A 20,401-nucleotide genomic window follows, 5' to 3' on the forward strand; every position below is an offset into this window, starting at 1 on the left:
CTGTATCACCACTCTTGCTTATTTATATTGTAGTAGAGGGAAGCATTGGAAGCAAACATAAAAGTTTAAGATTGAACATCAAAAATGGTGAAGCAAAAAAATCAGTGGTAATACAAGAATCTGTGATTATTGGAAAGTTTGATCAGTTTTGTTAATATTCTATGTAAGTGCAATGAGTAGGTTCTTAGGAAAGTTTGCAATAGTAGTTTTAAAGGTGCATAGGTAGTGTTTAAAATCCTAATGCCCAGACCTCACCCCATATCACTATGATGGGAGCTAAGCACTGTTGATTCCTATGTGTGGCATAGTTTGTGAACTTCTCACGCAGTGTATTTCTAGCAAAGTTACTCAAAGGTGTCTAAGTGTAATGCTCTAATATATGTTTATATTTATGTATCTGTAGGATATTTAAGTGTTACCATAAAATAAGTAATATTTGTTCTTATTGTATATTTTCATCTTAGTAAAACAGGTGATTATGTGGTTAGATCTAAAGTTGTAACAGTGGTCCACTTTATGCTTTGAATATAGACCTTGCTGCTCTGCCACTGCAACTTATTTTTAAAATGTACTTGTTTCTTTCTCTCCTTCTTTCCTTGCTCCTCCCTAATCTCTTCCCTCCCTAATCTCAAGAAGAAGAGGATTACCTTTCTTTCCCCTTTTAGGCAAATTTATCTGTCCTTGAGTACATACCCATCATATGGAACAAAGTAATCCAGACTTTGAGGATGTTACCAGAAGATCTCAGAAATGCCTTTCTCCCAAAGTAATAACAAGTGAGTTACAACTCCAACAGAGAAATTTATATGAACTTTTTCATTTATATGAACGTGCATACATGTAAAATGTAGCCTTTGAATCACCTCTTTAAAAACTCCCTGTTCCTGCGGATGGTCAGAATCACAGCCTCTTGAGGCTGTTTTTATGTTTGCTTCCAGTGCTTCCCTTGACCACTAGATAGGTAAGCCTGGGTGGTGATACAGGAAAAACAGTGGAGGTCAATGTTAAAGAAGCAGGTGCCATAGTTGTTTCTCCTCAGGAGGCTGTGATTCTGTCCATTGGCAGGAACAGGGAGTTTTAAAAGAGGTGATTTTTCTTCTTTTTGTCAAAACTGTGTCCTTGTTACTAGATTGGCATTGGGGACAAGGACTGAGCTCTCAGTAACAAAATCTAATGTATTTTGGGAATGCATTTATATCTTGATTAAAATAAATGGCCTACTAATGGTAAATTAGGATTTTATAAATATTCTATTGTAAGGAAAGAATCAAAAGATGGAAATAAAGAGAAACTAGAACCAGTTTAACAATAACACAAGTTTACCCAGTTAAGGGTGACCCAGTAGAGATGGAAACCTGTCTTCTACTTATACATCAGATAGGGGAGTCAGGGAGGGAGAGTTTGTGTAGGTTAGGTCTATTGGCATCAGATCAAAATTGGCATCAGATTCACCATTTTAGGTCAGGAGCCATTTTATCTAGAGAATCCAAAGTTTTGATTCTGAGGCAATGCTACTTAACTTTCCCTAAGAACATGTGCCTGCTAAAGGACCAACCCCACCATAGTTTAACTCCTAAGCAGCTTATGAAATTCCTTTGGTGGGCTATAAAGCTGCTCTTCTTGCAGGGACAGCCTTGTCATTTTGCCTCATGTTACCTACAATAAATCTCTTGTGTGAGCTTCTGGTGCATAACGTGGTCTTTGGACTTGGCATGGACTCTGAGAGTATCCTTTCAATGACCACCATAGAGAATGCATTCAGATATGGCCACAAGAGGTTTTCTTATACAAGTATTGCTTTGAGAATAAATACACAGTAGACATATTAATGCTACTAGCAGGAATAGGGATTGGGTTCCTGGTCCACAGAGTGGAAGAAAAGAACATCACCAGGGATGCAGGAATTTTATTTAAATGGAGAATAAATGATTTGGAACTCCTGGGCCAATGCACCTGGAGGGGCATGAGTGACACAAAAGTTTTACAGCATTTCTTCTTCGAAAAGCACATAAGGAGAAGTCAATAAGCTCCTTGGGATTGGTTCTTGATATTTGAATTGCCCCAAATGGAGGCACGGGCAGAATTATGCAGTGGCTCTCTGAGATAAGGAAACTCATGTAAGTGGACCAGTTTTAAGTATTTTTTTTTTCATTTTCTCAAATGATCTTAGTATACCTTTAAAATTCTTCAGGAATAAAGTCCTACACACTCTGAAAGATACTGACTACACTGATGAATGGAAGAAATAGTTCTCCCTGTGAGCTTTGTTCTGCTTTGAAATGCAAAAGATCAGAAAGTCTTTGTTGATAGTCAACTATCAGCTCTTTCCCTCCATATACAATATTGAACTCTTGCAGGGAATTTGCATCCCATTTTGTAACAAAGGTCCACTTTTCTTTTTGCTTTGGGGCATACTCTGTCTTGATCTATGCATCATTTAATGTGCTATGACCATCAGACAATTTTAACACAGCATACAGAGAAAAATAAACTGGAAACTTTTAAAATGTAGTTCTATACATTAGCATGAAATATTATAATCTCATATTGTGGACAATCAAACTCAGTTGTGGATGTTTAAATCCTTCACAGATATCCTGCATAAAAAAGAAGTCTGAGAAGAATTACCATATCAGACAGTTATGCTTGATTCTCTCATTTACTTGTTAATACCCAGAATATCTTTCCAGTTTATTCAGGGTGGCTCTTTCATAGCAAAAATGCCATCTGAACTCCAAGAAATAAACTAGAAAGACTTGAGTGGATCTCTGAGCCCACTGAGTTCACTTACATAATTGTAAGTGATCATAAAATGCTCACTGTCTCCAAGGAAAGACAAAAGAACAGAACCTCTTTAATATGTAAATACAGGACTTCAACAGCAACATTGTGTTAACTCCTAGTCTTTTTTTTTTAACAAATCTTTAATTTTGTGATCCCATTTCCCTGCCAAATTGTATTAGTTTCATTGTTCATAAATGGCCCTGGATCCCTGAGGCAGAAATCTAGGCAGTCAGCTTAATACAGCTTTATTCTCTGTCAGGGAAGTCTGTAGACAGTTTCCATAAGGGGAAAAAAAGAAAAAGGCCAAAAATATAATGCATGGCTGAATATGTGATTATATAGGAATGATACAAAATATGAGAAATATTTACTCTTTTATTTTCATAGTGTGTTCACGTGACTTTGACACCAGAGGTTCAACCATAGAGTATAAATTATGCATTCTGAGAAAACACACAAATGGAAAAGTGCATATTGTATTTGGTAGAACATTTGATGCCTTTAAGGTTCCAGCTCCTTTCAGCCTACCGTCATGTTTTCTATCTGATAATAACCGCTCCAAGTTGAATCACCATGGTTGACTGCACCCTATCACACCTTTGGATTAGGAAAGTGGAACTTAGAAGTATTCGTGAAGTATTTCTTGATTATTCACAAGTTAACTCCTGATTGAAATAGGCTGCAGCAAAACATCCAGTTCATTCCAGCATACAGCAAAAGCAATGAACTGTGGTTCAACAAATTGACCTTCAGAGTTTATTATGACCTTCAAATTGTTGCTAATATCAATGATACATTTTCTCTTGTTTTTTATATTTTTAAGGGAATTTGTTCCTAACTATCTATGAGCACTAGAACATTAAATCAATTTATTTTGTAACTTTTCCTGAGGATAGGAACAACATATCTGTATATATTTTAGATAGTCCAAGAAAATACAGTACTTTGTTTTTTCAATTTTAATTCCTACTTATTTAATACAGCATTGTTAGAATATGAAAATTCTATTGCAAGTAACAATGCTGTTGTGCATATGTAAAGGTTTGATACTTTTTTTGCTTTTGTTTTGTAAACATTCTACTGTATTTATTTGTGGAGCATTTTATAATAGCTAAGCATTTTGATAATTTAAGTTTTGTATTTCACACTGAGGTCATGTTGATATTAAAACACTGAAATGATTTACAGTCTAGAGCAGGAGGCAGTTTACTCATTGGCACTGAGGACAAACTCACATTCCTCTTTAAAATTTATTTTTAAGTTGAAAGATTAAATTGTGTATGTTTTAAGTGTATATTATGATGTTTTGAAATATTTATACATTGCAGAATGAGTAAGTCTTGCTACTTAATATAAGAATTATCTCACATATTTATTTTTGTGGTTGAAAATGCTATAGATCCACTCTCAGCATTTTTCAAGGATATAATTATATATTATTAACTATAGTCACTATTGAAAATGCTATAGATCCACTCTCAGCATTTTTCAAGGATATAATTATATATTATTAACTATAGTCACTATTGGGTATAATTAATTTTTTAAAATTGTTCCTTCAAACTTGCTAAAATTTTGTATCCTTTCACTAACACCTTATCATCCTTATGGATCCAGTTACACCAGCCCCTGGTAAGTGCTACTCTACTCTCTACTTCTTTTTTCTAGATTTTTAGACATTACATATGAATGTGATCATGTCATACTTTTTTTTCTGCTCACTTTTTTATGGCTTGAAGGCGAGGTTTGATTATAAATCATAATATTTATGGCCATTATCACATTTTTATTTTTTATTTTTTTGTCTGAAAAGTAAAGAAGACAGTTTTGCTACTTTAAGAAATTTGATAGCACAAAAATCATGTGTTTGAAATGTTTGCTACTGTGCATGTAGCTATACAGAGAATCCAATTTTGTCCTGTTGTAGAATATTTAGCTATGAATAAGTGCTTCAAAAATCTCCTTTATGTGATTTTGGAAAATGAGATGTTGGATTTCTGTGCATTTTAATGCCAATGTCATTTAACATTTTCAAGCAGATATACACATATCTTTTTTTCAAAAAGTTGATCCATAATTTGAACACAGAATAAAATATCTTAAAAAAGACTTTAGAGGATTCAAGGGTTCACATTTCAAGTAAAGTTTGTCTAGGAGTGTGGGTAAGCATGTTGAAAATTTTGTCTTTCCCTATCTGTATTGATTGAAAATTTTCCATGAAGAGGAGTTTCTGGTACATTTTTAAGCAGTTCTATTGACTCATAATATATCTTAATTTACATTTATTTGTCCACTTAAAAAATTGTAACAGTTAAGAAGAAATAGAATCTTCAAGTATTTCAAGATACTTACCATATTCCAATATTATTAGCATTTTTGGTTCAAAATACCTGTTCTATTTAACAATCATGAAAAAATAACATGTATGACCAGAACTTTTAGCAAATTCTATATATTTAACTTTTAGCAAACAGTTATATATATGTAAATATATATGTAAGAGTGTGCTATGTATTATGTAAATATGTAAACTATATATAATATAAATATATATAATATTCATGAATGGAGATAATTTAGGTAGGGTACTATTTCCGCTCTTTCTGACTAGACTCTAGGAGGATATACTTTCATGAGTTATCCTATAACATCTTGGTATTTTGTTGACTTTTGCTACAGGCATTAGTTTTGTTCAAGACATCCTTGTTAATTATAATCTTCATTACTGATAAATCGTGTAAAATAAAATCTTCCAGATCTAACTGAAAGTTGTATCCATTAATAAATTGGTGACCAAACACAAAGTCAATAAGTAATGTGATAAAAAAATTTTAAGTGGTTCTTAGTATAAGCTTGAAGAATGTGAGAGATATTTTCTCTTAATGACTAGCTAAGGAGACTTGAAGCCTATTTATATGATGAGGTGAGTATGATATCATAGTATGTTCAGAATTAGAAAAAAAATTCTTCCTTCTCTCTAATTATATATTTATTCAATGTGTAATACTGAAGGGACTGTAGATTCTTAAATGCTGGGCTAAATACATGTATTACAAAAGTAATAGGACCGTATTTTCTATTTTTAAAGATCTACTAGTAATAGTGAGGGATAAAAATATAACTGACAGTCAGAATTAAATGGTTTAAAGCAATATATCCCAAAATAATCAAACTAATCATTTTTAGTAATAGAAAATTTGAAAGAAAGGAGATTGATATATCATACAAAAGATAATCATAAGAAAGTCAATGATGAATGCATTCATATAAAAGAAAGTATTTATTAAGATAAAGAGTATTATCAGAGATAAGTAGCACAGTTTTTAATAACCAAAACATATAGGTGATATCCATTCTGTGGAATTGAATTAGCATTAGCATAACTCCACATAATGTACTTATTAAATAAGAATGGCAAGAAAAGTTAAAAATGTTTAACTAAATAAAACAAATATATAGAAAATTTAATGGGATGCAAGCAAATACATTTAACTTAGAGAAAATCTTAAATATTTACATGTTTCTATCAAAAAAGAAAAAGATTTAATTTATTCATTTAATCATGCAAGTAAAAGTATTAAAAATATGTAGTAATTTGTGTCCCTCTGTAGAAAATATGATTGTGTAAACAAAATTCAATAGCATCTAGGGTGCAAACACATATTAAAACTAAAACTTAAATCCAGTAAGTTTACAAGATAAAAATCTAATAACAAAAGAAACAAACAATTTTTATGCTATCAAGGAAGTTTGAAAAATAAAATTTAAAAAATTAAATAACCTGAGAAATGAAGTGTTTAGGGGAGCATTAAATGAAAAGTGAGAAAGACCTGGAAAATGTAATCTACAAATCATCACTGACAGGATTAAAGAGAGTCTAAATAGAGGAAGATCTACGATATGATACTGGTTTAAAAATCTCAGTTAAGAGTCAGTGATCTTCAGGTTGACTAGAGGCTCACTACAGTTCTAATCAATGTACTCATTTATGTTGTTCCCATAAGATAAAGTTACTTTAAACTGTTTGTGATGGAATATGCTTGTCATTGGAGAGCCTCAGGAGGCTCAGGCAGGAAGATTGCAAGTTCAAGGTCAGCCTTAGCAACTTAGTGAGGCCCTAATTTTATTAATGAGAACCTGACTCAAAAATAAAAAAAAATAAATAAAATAAAAAGAACTTGGAATATGGCTGGGTTGTGGCTCAGTGGTGTAGTGCTCACGTAGTATGTGTGAGGCCCTGGGTTTGATGATCAGCACCACATATAAATAAGTAAAATAAAGGTATTGTGTACACTTACAACGAAAAAAAAATAATAATAAAAAAAATAATAATAAAGGACTGGGTATGTGGCTCAGTGGTTAAGTGCTTCTGAGTTCAATAACCAATACCAAATAAATACATAAATAGTAATAAATAAATAAAAATTAATTTAAAACTATTATGAAATTAAAAACCAAGACTAGATAAAATAATCTTAAACATAAAAAGGTGAATGACTTATGCAGACTTCTTATAGATTTGTTGTAGAATATTATAGAAATATTCTGTACAGAAAATTATGTAATTTTTTTTGTCAATGGGAGGATAAAAAAATCAATTAATAAAACATAACAGAAAAATTAGAAAGGGATTTTTGATTGATTTTGTATAAACACGGCCAGTCTGTTTACTAGAGAATAATACTCTCAAGAAACGCTGCTAAAGCATGTATATAGTTATATAGAAGATACACTGATCATCAATATTTAGCTACATTAAACATAAATACGTATTCAAGTTAGACCATAAACCGGAAAATAGGAGTCAATATATGCAGTATCTCATGAGACTATTTTCATGGTAAAGTTTTCTACAGAAAACAATAATCATATAAAATGATTTATATCTGCTCACCAAAAAACAGCATTCTGACATTAAGTTGAATTAAGTATTTATCAATAATATGTATACTTCACTAATAAATTATACAAATATATAAGAAATTTACATAACAAAATATTATAAACAAACAAAATATATACCCAAATGTGAAAAAGAAAATGGATAAGACTTGTGCAATTACATTACAAAAGGAGATAGACTGATCAATAAATTCAAAAAATGTGTCAGTATTAATAGTATTGGTAAAATGCAAATTCAAAACAAAATTGATACCACTCCTCTCACTCTCCTTGAAGGGCTAATGTTATAAAACTTAAGACAAGGCTAGGGTTGTGGCTTAGTGGTGGAATGCTTGACTAGTATTGTGAGGCACTGGGTTTGATTCCATCATCACATATAAATAAATAAATAAAAGGTTCATTGACAACCAAAAAAATTTTAAAAAAACCTTAAGACAATGACAAAAACAGGTTGTCAAAAATGAAAAGCAACTGGAAATCTAGTATATACAAGATGAAAATGTAAAATCACATAATCACCAAAATTTATTAATAAAGTTTTTTTGCAGTTCAATTAAAAATGCAACATCTATTAAACCAAGAACATCCCTAATAGTTTTACCAAATTAAAATTTTTGTATACAAATGACCTACACAGTGTTTTCATAACAACTTTGTAATAGACATGCAATTGGAAACAATCTAAATGTCCAATTGTAGCAGAATAAATATATAAACAAGTGTGTATATTCATAGAACGTAATAGTTACCATCAAATAAGAAGAAACTAATTGCTTATTTTCTCAACAAAATGAGTGAATCTCAAAAGTTTGAGTTAAAGAAGTTGGACAACAAACATGCACATTCAGTATGATTAAATTCATGAAATTTAAGATTAAGCAAAACTCATCATGGGAGAAATGCAGACAGTTGTTATGTTTGGTATTCAAGCGGGAATCAATTACAAACACTATCCAAGGAATTTTTTGAGATGTTAGAAATGTTTGATTCCTTGATTATTCTTTGGGTTGGTAAGGAATACATTTTTCAAAATGTATCAAACACTACACTTCTCTGTCCATTTAACTGTATCAAAACATTATCTAATAAATAAGAAATAGTGAAACTATAATTCTATATAGAAATAAAGTGTAATAGTGAAGGAAATTTTGAAATGTGATGATTGCTGAAGTATTTCTTACTTGCTAATCAATTTGAAGTATTGTGTAAGTTGGGCACTGTTTAAAATACCAAAAGAATTATGTATGTTAAAACTTTTGATATGAAACCAATTTCCATGTATGTATGAGTTTGTTAGGAGGAACCAACTACTATGTAGAACCATAAAGCTACAATAAAAAATTTAACCAAAACTTTTGAGAAAGCTGTTGAAATTGAAGACATTGATAAATGGTTGTTTTTTTTTTATTTTCCCTTTGTAATATGGATTCAACTAAATGATAAATACATATATCCAGGAAGCAAATCAATATTTTGTTACTTATGAAGCTAAACTATCTAAAAAAATGTAAACTAGTTTTGTGACAATAAGATTTTAAATATTTCACCCTAAATTAAATGTGCATACTAATTTAGTCACTGTCCTGCTACTAAGCACATGTCCTAATCCTGGATGTCCACCTGAAATGACTTCATGGGTAACTGCAGGAGGAACATGCAGGATGTATGCAGGAAATAGGAATTTTGAGAGAAAAGATGGAAGGAAGGAAGGAAAGAAGGATGAAAGGGAAGGAGGAAAAGGTGGGAGGGAGAGAGAGAAGGATGAAAAAAGAGAAGAAGAGAAAGAAATTTCAGTATGAAATTTAGTGCGTGGAAAGAGCATTGCTACGTAGATAGAATTTGATGTGCTAGTAGTGACTCTTGTTACTTGAGAATCATAGTAAATTTGAAATTTATCTTTTAACTCTTTCAACCTCTTTTGTTCAATTCCTTTTTTCCCCACATCTTTTGAAAGATCATATTTCTCATACCCACTAATTCAAGCAATGTAACTTAATATCACTTCTGTTCAAAAAACAAATTTAGATTATCTTAGGTACTTGTTTTATTGCTACGATTAATCTCAATTTATGCTGACAAGTAGTTTAACAAAGGATCTATGTATTCTTTATTCTTTTTATTTTGTTTTAGTGCTGTAAAAGTTATTGCCACAAAGAAATTTTTTTTCTCTGACCTAGACAAAATTAGAGGTGGTGAGTTATGAAGAGGAAGTACTCATACTTGCCGATTTGAGATAGTGCTGTCTCAACTACTCTCTAACCAACACTCCACAAGAAGTTACTTCTCATTCTACATGCACCCTTTGCATTCTGTACTGTGGACATATGCACATGTAAAGTAATACAACAAAGCTTACATTAAACATTCTTTTAAACTAACAATTCAGACATAGAGCTCTCCTAGCAATGGCACTTTCACCAATGAGCTGATTCCAATTCCTGCCTCATGTTTCTAAGAGCAGAAAACTCTACATCCAAGTATCTAATGTGGATTTCTACTTTTTTCTAAGAAAAATTTCCTTCACACTGTGCTCTTTGGACATACTTGTGGCTTTCCGTAGCATGCATCTCAGATAATAAGTCCTTCAGGTTTATTTGTGAGTACATTCTTCATATTCACAGATAATGTTCACTATTGTGTCTTACAGAATTAACAGTGAAAATTAGCCAATTCTTCAGGTATGAGTGTAAGCTAATAGTTAGGACATCTGCTTAACAAGTGTTTGGAAATATGCTTCATTCATTTTTTTCTATGTATCTTTTCATTTGAAGATACGCTATGTTCAAAAACTTGATAAAATACCATTTAAAATTGAAACCATGCATGTTCTCTAATTTGTACTTTGAATTTTTAATAATGTATCTAATATCTCTTCCTGTTTAAAATGTTAGTCTATTTATTCATTTATTATTTAAGTACCTAACATGCAAACTGTTCCTTTTTTTTTTTTTTTGAACAGAGAAAAAGCAAAACAAAATCCTTATGCTCACAAAGCTTATGTTTTAATGGAAAGACTATTCATGAGGAAAGAAAACACAAATATTCTGTACTGTCACCTACTAAGTGATGTGACTAAAAGTAAAGTGGTGTAAGAGGTTTCATAATAAAGTTATAATCTTTTGGAAAAATTGTTTAGACATTTAACAACCATCAAAAAGGGGAGAGGAGATGAGAAAAAAATGGCCCAGCATACATTTAGCCACACAATTTACCAGACCTATCAAAATTGATAGCTCAAAATCTTGACTCTAAATGTGCTTCATTTACCCACTAACTGATCAAAATAAGTTGAATCTGAAGGATTAAGGCTACGTATACACTCTCAGTTTCCTATAGGTACCATAACCTCCTGTTTTCTGACGCTTCAGTGATATATACATTACAGGTTGGGTTCTCAAAGGCACTGATTTCATTACCTTGAAACATTAGACAAATAACTACTATGTGAATACATGAACTTAGACTTGTTCTTATTGAATGGAACATAATAATAAAGAAGGTATTTAAAAAGTTCCAATTTAAACGAAAATAATTTTGAATATTTTCTGCCTGCTTAATTAAGAAAAGTTATCTCTCTTTTTCATGTCCTGTACTATCTGCTAAATGATCTGTCATTCATTTCTCTATACCTACTTTTATTGGCCCCAAGTAATAGAAAACTATTTCCACTGTGGAAGATGGCCTTGCCCCATGTCTAAATAATAGGTGTCACTCAGCCAACTGAGACAGATTTTAACACTGGCAATCTGAAAGCTTCATCAAAGTCCTGGATTGATAGTGGCTGGTAAATGAGGTTTGCATATCCACTTTGAAAAAGAGTATTAAAGGTGATACTTCTTATCAGAAAGTCTGAGGATTTTATAGTCTTATATTGTGGTCCTGGGACTTTTGTCCTCCATAGTATCATTATCTCCTCTCTGTGTTCTGGTACTGAGGTATACTATTTAAGGTTTTAAAGAATAGCTATGTAATTGATTTCTATTATCACTTCTGCTGTAACCATATTTTATGTAAACAGTGGACCTGAACATGTGCTGATTTCTTTTAAAGCTGGAGGAAAGAGTTTGGTTTAAAATAACCTAATGAATCAATGCCTATTCAAATCATTTATGCCCCAGAAATTTAATGTTAGCTTTCATATATATGACCATTTTTATGTACTCCTTCACGTTATTTAACTTTCTTTTCATTTAAATATAAAAAAGAATGTTCATAATTACTTACCATAGCAACCACTGTAGAAGTACATTCAAATGCCAAGACTGGCACAGAGTTCACTGTTGATCTAATCATGACAAACAGTGTGCAACATGACCCTGTGCAGTTATTTTGAAGCTTTTGTATCTTGATGAGTACAGTAAATGTACTAGGAGTAGAATTGTTTTTAATCAACACAAGTGAATAATATCATCATCATCATCTTCTTCCTCCTCCTCCTCAACTGAAACAAAAGCTATCCTGAGTGATTTATATAAGACCCAATACTATTGTGGAACATTTGATTACATATTAAATGCTGAATATTAATTGTATAATTATGTAAAAAAATGTTTGTGCCTATATTACCTAGATACACATATGAACAATTGGATGTATGTACACAAAGGAGAAAAATTTTAACCTACATTTTATATGCCTATCCTTCAAATCAGTTATAGATAATTTGAGAATATGTATGATTAAAATATTATCAATTAGATGAATAAGTGACAATATATTTTATAGTATTGCAACACATAAATGTAAATACTTTCAATATATTTAGTCTTCAACTCGTTTTATCTGGTTTACAAAATCTTTCACCTTCATTTGAATTACTTTTGTTGTCGTGTAGGTTTTCATAAACCCTATAAATAACTAATTGTAAGAAGCCCAAGTATATCTCCTGGTTGCATGAAATGATCTTTCCTCCTCCCTTTGTCCATTCATTCACACACACAGAGAGAGAGAGAGAGAGAGAGAGAGAGAGAGAGAGAGAGAAGATACTGCCCCAAGACATGAAAAAAAAAAACAAATTCTGAGGACACTTAAAAATATTCTAGGGAAGATAAACATTAGACTGATTATATAATCAATAGATTACAAAAATGTTAGTTATTTTTCTCATTATAACCCAACAATCTATATATTAATTTCCTTTGGGATAAATTAAATATTTAAATAGTTTACTTGTGACTGAACACTGTGGTGCACACCTGTAATTCCAGCAGTGTGGGAGGCCAAGGGAGGAGGATCTTGAGTTCAAAGCCAGCCTCAGCAAAAGTGAGGCACTAAGCAAATCAGTGAGACTCTGTCTGTAAATAAAATACAAATTAGGGCTGGGGATGTGGCTCAGTGGTTTAGTGCTCCTGAGTTTAATCCCTGGTGTCCAATAAATAAGTAAATAAATAATTTGCTTTTACTCTAAACTTTAAAATGTTATTTTATTAATATGAAATTTTGAAGTTGAATAAAAAACATAATGCCATCCAATTAAAAAACCTCACAAACTGCTGAAATCTGTATGGAGCTTTTCTGCATAATTGTTTGATACCATACAGTTAAATTAATAATAAAATCCAAAAAAGAATATTAGTGATAATTTTTGCTGAAATATTACTGATTCTGAAAAATTGTAGGAACCATGAGGTGGTGTCCACACTAATGGTGTGGATGTGTGCATCAGAAAGCTAATGGTAGCAATGAACTGCAGGGATATTTTAAAATCTAAAGTGATGCTACAGAAGTAATTGTCATGATAAAGAAAACTCTATTCCATGCACTTTAAAAAATCAGTTCATTAGACAAAAGCAGAGATCCTAATTTTTGGATAATGTTTCATATTGTGATCTTAATTTTTTTGATTTTTGAAAGGCAAAATCCAAATGAATAGAGGACATGAAATAAGTAAATCTGTGAGGAAAAAACAATGTCATCTACAAAAATATCCTGGTAATGAAAGAAAAAAAATGATTCATATACAAAATTCTTAAAGGTTAGCTGGGAAGGAATAAAATAGAGTGAGAGGAAATGAATGAAAAATAAATAAAGAGATGGAGTGTTTACATTTATAACTTTTCATTTAATAAGAAGATAACAGTATCTCTAAGGTACACTGCCTTCTTTTTAAATAATAAAAAAAGAACTACAACAAAACCCTAAACACAAAGTAGCAGCTAGACACTGGCGTAAGCAGGATAGGTGTAAATGTATTTAGATAGGCTTTCAAATATAATTTCTTGTTATGGTTGAATACCTGCTATTTCCCTATTCTGATGAGAAAGGATCTTAAAACAGATACAGTCTCCAGTGAAAGAATGAAATTGTGCTTTACAACATTCATAAATATAAGGCAGGAGATGCACAGGCATACTGGCCATATTTCCCCCTTACTTTACCTGTTTCAAGTGAAGGCTCTGCATATAGAATAAATAAACAGAAATGGAAAAATACAGTGTTATTCTTCAAGCTTAATATTTCCACTCTAGTCAGTGTACAACCAGAGGAAGTTTTTGGTTTTTATATATCTATTCTAGGTCATTGAAGGGTTCAAGCATTTTCTTTCTTTCTTTCTTTCTTTCTTTCTTTCTTTCTTTCTTTCTTTCTTTATTTTTTTGAGAGAGAGAGAGAGAGAGAGAGAGAGAGAGAGAGAGAGAATTTTTTTAAAAGACCTTTTTTTTTAAAAGAGAGTGAGAAAGAGAGGGAGAAAAAGAGAGAAAATTTTAATATTTATTTTTTTTTTAGTTTTCGGTGGACACAACATCTTTGTATGTGGTGCTGAGGATTGAACCTGGGCTGCATGCATGCCAGGCGAGCGCGCTACCGCTTGAGCCACATCCCCAGCCCAAGAGAGAGAATTTTTTAATATTTGTGTTTTAGTTTTTGGTTGACACAACATCTTTCTTTATGTGGTGCTGAGGATTGAACCCAGCGCCCTGTGCATGCCAGGCGAGCGCGCTACCGCTTGAGCCACATCCCCAGCCCTTAAGCATTTTCTTTTATCTCAGTTAATTATTTTTGCTACCACTACTTTAACTTAGATTTGCTAAAAAAGTTATAACTTAATTTGACTAGTATATAGTATCCTTATTTATAACATTATTAAGTGTACTAAGTAGAGGGTAAATGACAAGAATCACTAGCTATAAGAAAGCAAATTTTATCTATCCCCTTACTTTGGAAACACACATACTCCACCACATACACACATAAATAATGTATAACCTTTCCCTATTCTAGATCCTAATGATTTACCGCTTTCTATAATATTCCAATTCTTAAATGTGATCTTTTTGAGGGATGGAGATACCAGGAATTGAACTCAAGGACACTTTACCACTGAGCTACATCCTCAGCCATATTTTGTATCTTATTGAGAGACAGGATCTCACTAAGTTGCTTAGTGCCTCAATTTTACTGAGGCTGACTTTGAATTTGGGATTCTTCTAGCTTAGGCTCTTGAGCTGCTGAGATTACGGGCATTTGACCCTGCACCCACTCCAATTCTTAAATATGTTGTTCACTTCTTATATCATTGCACATTAGATAATAGAACTCAAATTAGAATTTAGACTTCACCAAAAAAATAAGAAGCATCTGCATTTTACATAATCTTTTCATTTTATGATTCATTAAATTGCTTGAGATATTTTCTTCATTCATGGGTATATGCTAGTAGATAGGCAATGAACAATAGTAGAAAAAGACATGGGGGTCCAGGCTACCTGCTTATCCAAGTTGTTTGTACTTTCTGGTCCTTCCTATGCTTTATTTCTATTATAATTTTCAATTGATTGCCCTTCAACCTGCCCAAAACATTATGTCTCTGACGATATAAGTCTAATAGAAACAGCTAATCATGGGCCAATTCAGAAATACAGAGTCACTTGGTGTACTGGAGTAAGTGATTGTATCTCTTGTCAGAGTTTTATAGCATGAGAAAGGATACTTCTTTTCAAATGGATAAAATTATTTAGTATTGTTGACTTGCATTTATTTTAGGACTTGAGGGTATATAGTGTGATTGTCTCACTGGGACTTGCTATAAATATTATTGATGCTTGTTTCAGTTGGCTTTTGTATCACTATGACTAAAATGAATACTTGACAAGAACAACTTAGAAGAGAGAAAGTTTCTTTGGGACTTATAGTTTTCTGAGGTTTACTCATGCTATTGCTCTGGGACAAAGGTTAGGCAGCACATCATGGGAGAAGTGTGTGGTGGAGGCAAGATGCCAGCTCATGGTAGGGTCAGGAAACAGAATTGTTGGCAGGGGGGACCCAAGGGAAGAACAACATTTTCATGGTATTCTTCTAGTGACCTACCTTTTTAATCATACCTTGCCTGCCCACATTTACCAGAACATTCAAGAACATTCAAAATAAAATGGACTGATTAGTTTATAGCTTTCATAGTCCAACCATTTCACCTGTGAACGATCCTACATTAACACAGTGGCTTTGGGGAAACACCTTATATTTAAACCATAATCTTCTGCCCCTGGCCCTCAAAAACTCATGTCTATCTCAGAATGCAAACTGCATTTAGTTAATGTCTAAGAATATCATAGTCTTAAAAGTTCCAGGATTTCCCCCAAGTCCAAGTCCAAATTTTCCTCTGAGACTCAAGGCAAATTCTGAGCTGTAAGCTCTTGGAAAGATCAAAAACAGGTATCCAAATCAAAAGAAAGTTACACATATCCAAAATGCAGTGGCACAGAGTAAACATTAACATCCCAAAAGGGAGGAACTGGGACAGAGAAAGAAGGCATGAAGCAAAAGCCAGACTTAAACTCAGGCAAACAGAACCCTAGCTATGCCCATGACTCCATGTAGAACATCAGGACTCATGGCTGCAAGATGTTGTTTCCAAAGGTTTTGGGAAGTCCTGCCCTTATTCCCTTCCCAGTTCCTGTACCCAAAGAGTCTCTTTAAGCCTGGTTATCTTGGCAGATGTAAGCTCTTCTCAACAAACAGTCCACATTACTGACATCTTTTAATTTCTGTGATCTCCATCTCTGTTTTAGCTTCATATTCCAGATTTATGAATCATTCTCTCAGAGGCTGCCTATGAAGACTCCAGCCCTGCTACAATTTATATAGTTCCCCAAGCCTTTGTTTGAAACTCATTGGAAGCTTTCATGACCCCTTAAATCCAATATTCTGCATTCCTAAAGAATGAGCACCACAGGGATGATCCAAGATCTTCTCCCAAGATGTGCAATATAGGAAATTTCTGAGACCATGACTTCAGTGGCCTCTGAGTGCCTGGGTAGCTGATTAAAGTGAAACAATTATCTGGGATCTCCTGTAGAAGCAGAGTACCCTCATAATCACTTCCCACAGTACTTTTCTACATCCTTGGACCTGCAGTGGGTGTGATCTTGCAAATTCCTGAGATACCCTCAAACCTTCCTTTTTATGGTCTCTGTGTGAAGTTCTTAGCATAATTTTAGTAGTTGTAATCTCTTCAAGAAAAACTTTCTTGGATCAGGTTTTATATGAACTTTTCTGGTTAAACTAATAGTTTAAAAAAATATAATTATTTTCTTCTCCAAGTTCCCACAGTAAACCTGGCTCAATGCTGCCAGAAATATCCATACCACTGACTAAATGCTATTCTACCTTGAAATGTCCTCCCCCAGATTAATCAGTCCATCACTTTCGAATTCAGCCTCACACAAAGACTCAGGACATGGGCAAAATATGGACAAGTTCTTTATATAACCTAAGTGTTCTCTAGTTCAATTTCCAATAGAGTCCTCATTTACCAATGAAACCTCATGAACACAGTCTGCATTTCCTATTAGCATTCTGGTGTTAATACTAGAATTTCCAAAAATGTTACTTGCAATATTTTAAGACTTTTTCACCCTTCATTTCTAAGCTTTTCCAAAGGCTTCTGAACCACATCATCAGGTTAGTTATAAAAATGACCCAACTTCTTGGCACCAATTAGCTTTACTGAGCTATTATATTGCTGTGACAAAAATATCCAACAAATAAAACTTAGAGGAAGGAAATTTATTTTGGCTCATGGTTTCAGTGGTTCAGTCCATAGATGACTGATACCATTGCTCTGGGACAAAGTGAGGCAGCACACATGGGGTAAGGTCCCAGTGGAGAAAAGCTGTTTAGTTCATGGTAGAGTCAGGAAGCGAGACAGGGTGCAGAAAGGGGCTGCAGAGAAAAACAACCCTTCCATGGAATACCCCATTGACCCATATCCTGTACTTATGCCCCACCTGTCCCCATTCATCATTTATTCCACTCTAGGAATGGACTGATTAGATCATGTGTCTTACAGTCTAGCTTTTTCACCTCTGAATATTCTTGCATTGAGAGAGGAGATCTGGAGGAACCTATTATCCAAACCATAACAATAACTTTTCCTAACTCTAAAATCTCTGAAAGCATAGGATGTATTGAGTAATATTGCCCAAGCATGATCCCTTTCACTGCAGTTTAAGTGTTTTGAATTTATCTCTAAGATTCAAAACTGAAAGTCTCCTGTGCTTTGGCTTTATGGGTTAGAACAGAATTATCAGGAAGAAGTCAAAAACTTCTACCAGGTATTATGTCATCATTTGTGGTGGGCAAGTCAAAATGCAAAATATATTTTTTAATTTGAAAGGATGATGAAGCATTTCTAATCTTTTGGACCCTTACACAATCAACCAGTGGAAAATATATCTTGAACCTAATTTCCTGGAGTGTATGAGTTTGTATCTATATTTTATTTCTATAATCATGAATATTGATTCAGTGTGATATTCTGCAACATGCCAAACTGACCTAAATCTCTTAGGAATAAACATTACAAAGGTTAGGAAAGTTTAGTACACTGTTGTAAATATGTAATGGATTATTTCCCAACTAAATGTGAAATATTTTAGATCATGCTCCCTGATAAAGGTGGAAAACAATGCATTTTCCTGATCAGTAGCTATGTACCAAGTATCTGAGGCCATGCCAATTCTCTCTATTAAAGATACCATAAGGGTATATCAGCTGCAATTTTGCCTATGAATTGTTTGATTTTTTTGTCATGGTTCATTTTCCACATCTATTTAGTTATTTTGAGAAAAAAATAAAGATACATAAAATGATAAGGACTCTTGTGTTTTCTCTTGTCACTGTGGACAACAGGATTCTTCAGAGCCTTCCAATTTGCCTTTTTTGTATAATGAAAATTCTTAATCTCAGTCCTTCACTCTTCCACTATATATAAACATATACACAAACATATGTATGATGAATTGCACGTACACATATGTATGAATTAATGTTTAAGCTATTACCAAGTATGTACATATGTATGGTCCAATTACACATTGTTGGACTAGGAAAATTTCCACTATATATGTACCTAAACCTAATGTAAATCAAAACCAAGCCAGGACTACATTATTTACATTTTTCCTCATAAAATTCCTCTTCAGTAGGGGTTCTGTAGTGTTACAGGAACCCTTTAGGTATTGCCAACAACTAGGAATGAATACTAAAAAGTCCTGAAAATCTGTGGTTTCCTTTTTACCAAGTGTAATATTATTTGAATAGTTATAGTTGCCTGTCGGGTAAACTAGGAGTTCATTAGTGTATGTACTTGTCATTGTGTTTTAGAATTCTTCAGTTAATGATTTCCAGGTTTGAAAATTTTTCTACATTCAGAATCTCAGCAAGAGCTTATGGTCAGACTTAAAGGAAATTGTGAAAGTAAAATAGAGAGGACTTATGTACATTTCTCTCAGTTTTCTTGATGACTGCATACTACAAAATTATAGTACACTATCTTTTTTTAATCACAAAATTTAGAACAACCTTATCTTTATGTGCAAGTTTCTGTATATAAGTTGAATTAAACTCCTATGTCCATTTGGGGAGAACTGACATCTTTACTAGGTAGTACTCATTCTGTTACATCCACCAGTATTCCATTCTTTATTATCTCTAAATAATATTCTATAATATGAATATTTTAATTATATATTTAGTAGTTGGTGTATATTGGGTTTTACAATCTCTTGTTTGTTGTTACTAACATTTATATGAGTTTTTGTGTAGACCTACATTTTTATATATCTTAGGCTAACTTTTTTTTTATGGTGCAGAATATTGAACTTAGGCCCTATGCACATGATGCAAGCTTGCTACCAACTGAGCTGTATCCCCAACACTTAAGTATACTTTTTGAAGTGAAATTTTTGGTCATATGATAATTTTATGTCTATTCATTTGACAAAATGTCATCTTATTCCTAGGGGGCTGTACCATTTGCCACCATTTTACAACAGCAACATATTATTGTTCTGATTTGTCTATATCCTCATCAACTTTTGCTATTAACTAACTTTTTGATTCACATCAGTTAGCAGATGTGAAGTGATATTCAAATTGGTTTTAATTTGCATACCTTTGATGAATAATAAGTGAGTATATTTTCATATGCTAATTATATCAATCATTTGCATGTCTATCTTTGAGAGAGATCTATTCAAAATCCTTGTCCATTTTTTAATTGTGTTATCTTATTTATTATTAGTTGTCAAGAATTTCTTACAGGGGCTTGGGTTGTGGCTCAGTGGTAGAGAACTTCTCTAGTATCTTTGATGCACTGTTTGATTCTCAGCATCACATATAAATAACAAATAAAACAAATGTCCATCAATAACTAAAAAATGTCTCTTACATATTCTAGGTGCAAGTTTCTTGACAGATATATGATTTGCATGTTTTC

The sequence above is a fragment of the Ictidomys tridecemlineatus genome, chromosome 1 (assembly GCF_052094955.1).
Source record: "Ictidomys tridecemlineatus isolate mIctTri1 chromosome 1, mIctTri1.hap1, whole genome shotgun sequence".
NCBI classification, from domain to species: Eukaryota; Metazoa; Chordata; class Mammalia; order Rodentia; family Sciuridae; genus Ictidomys; species Ictidomys tridecemlineatus.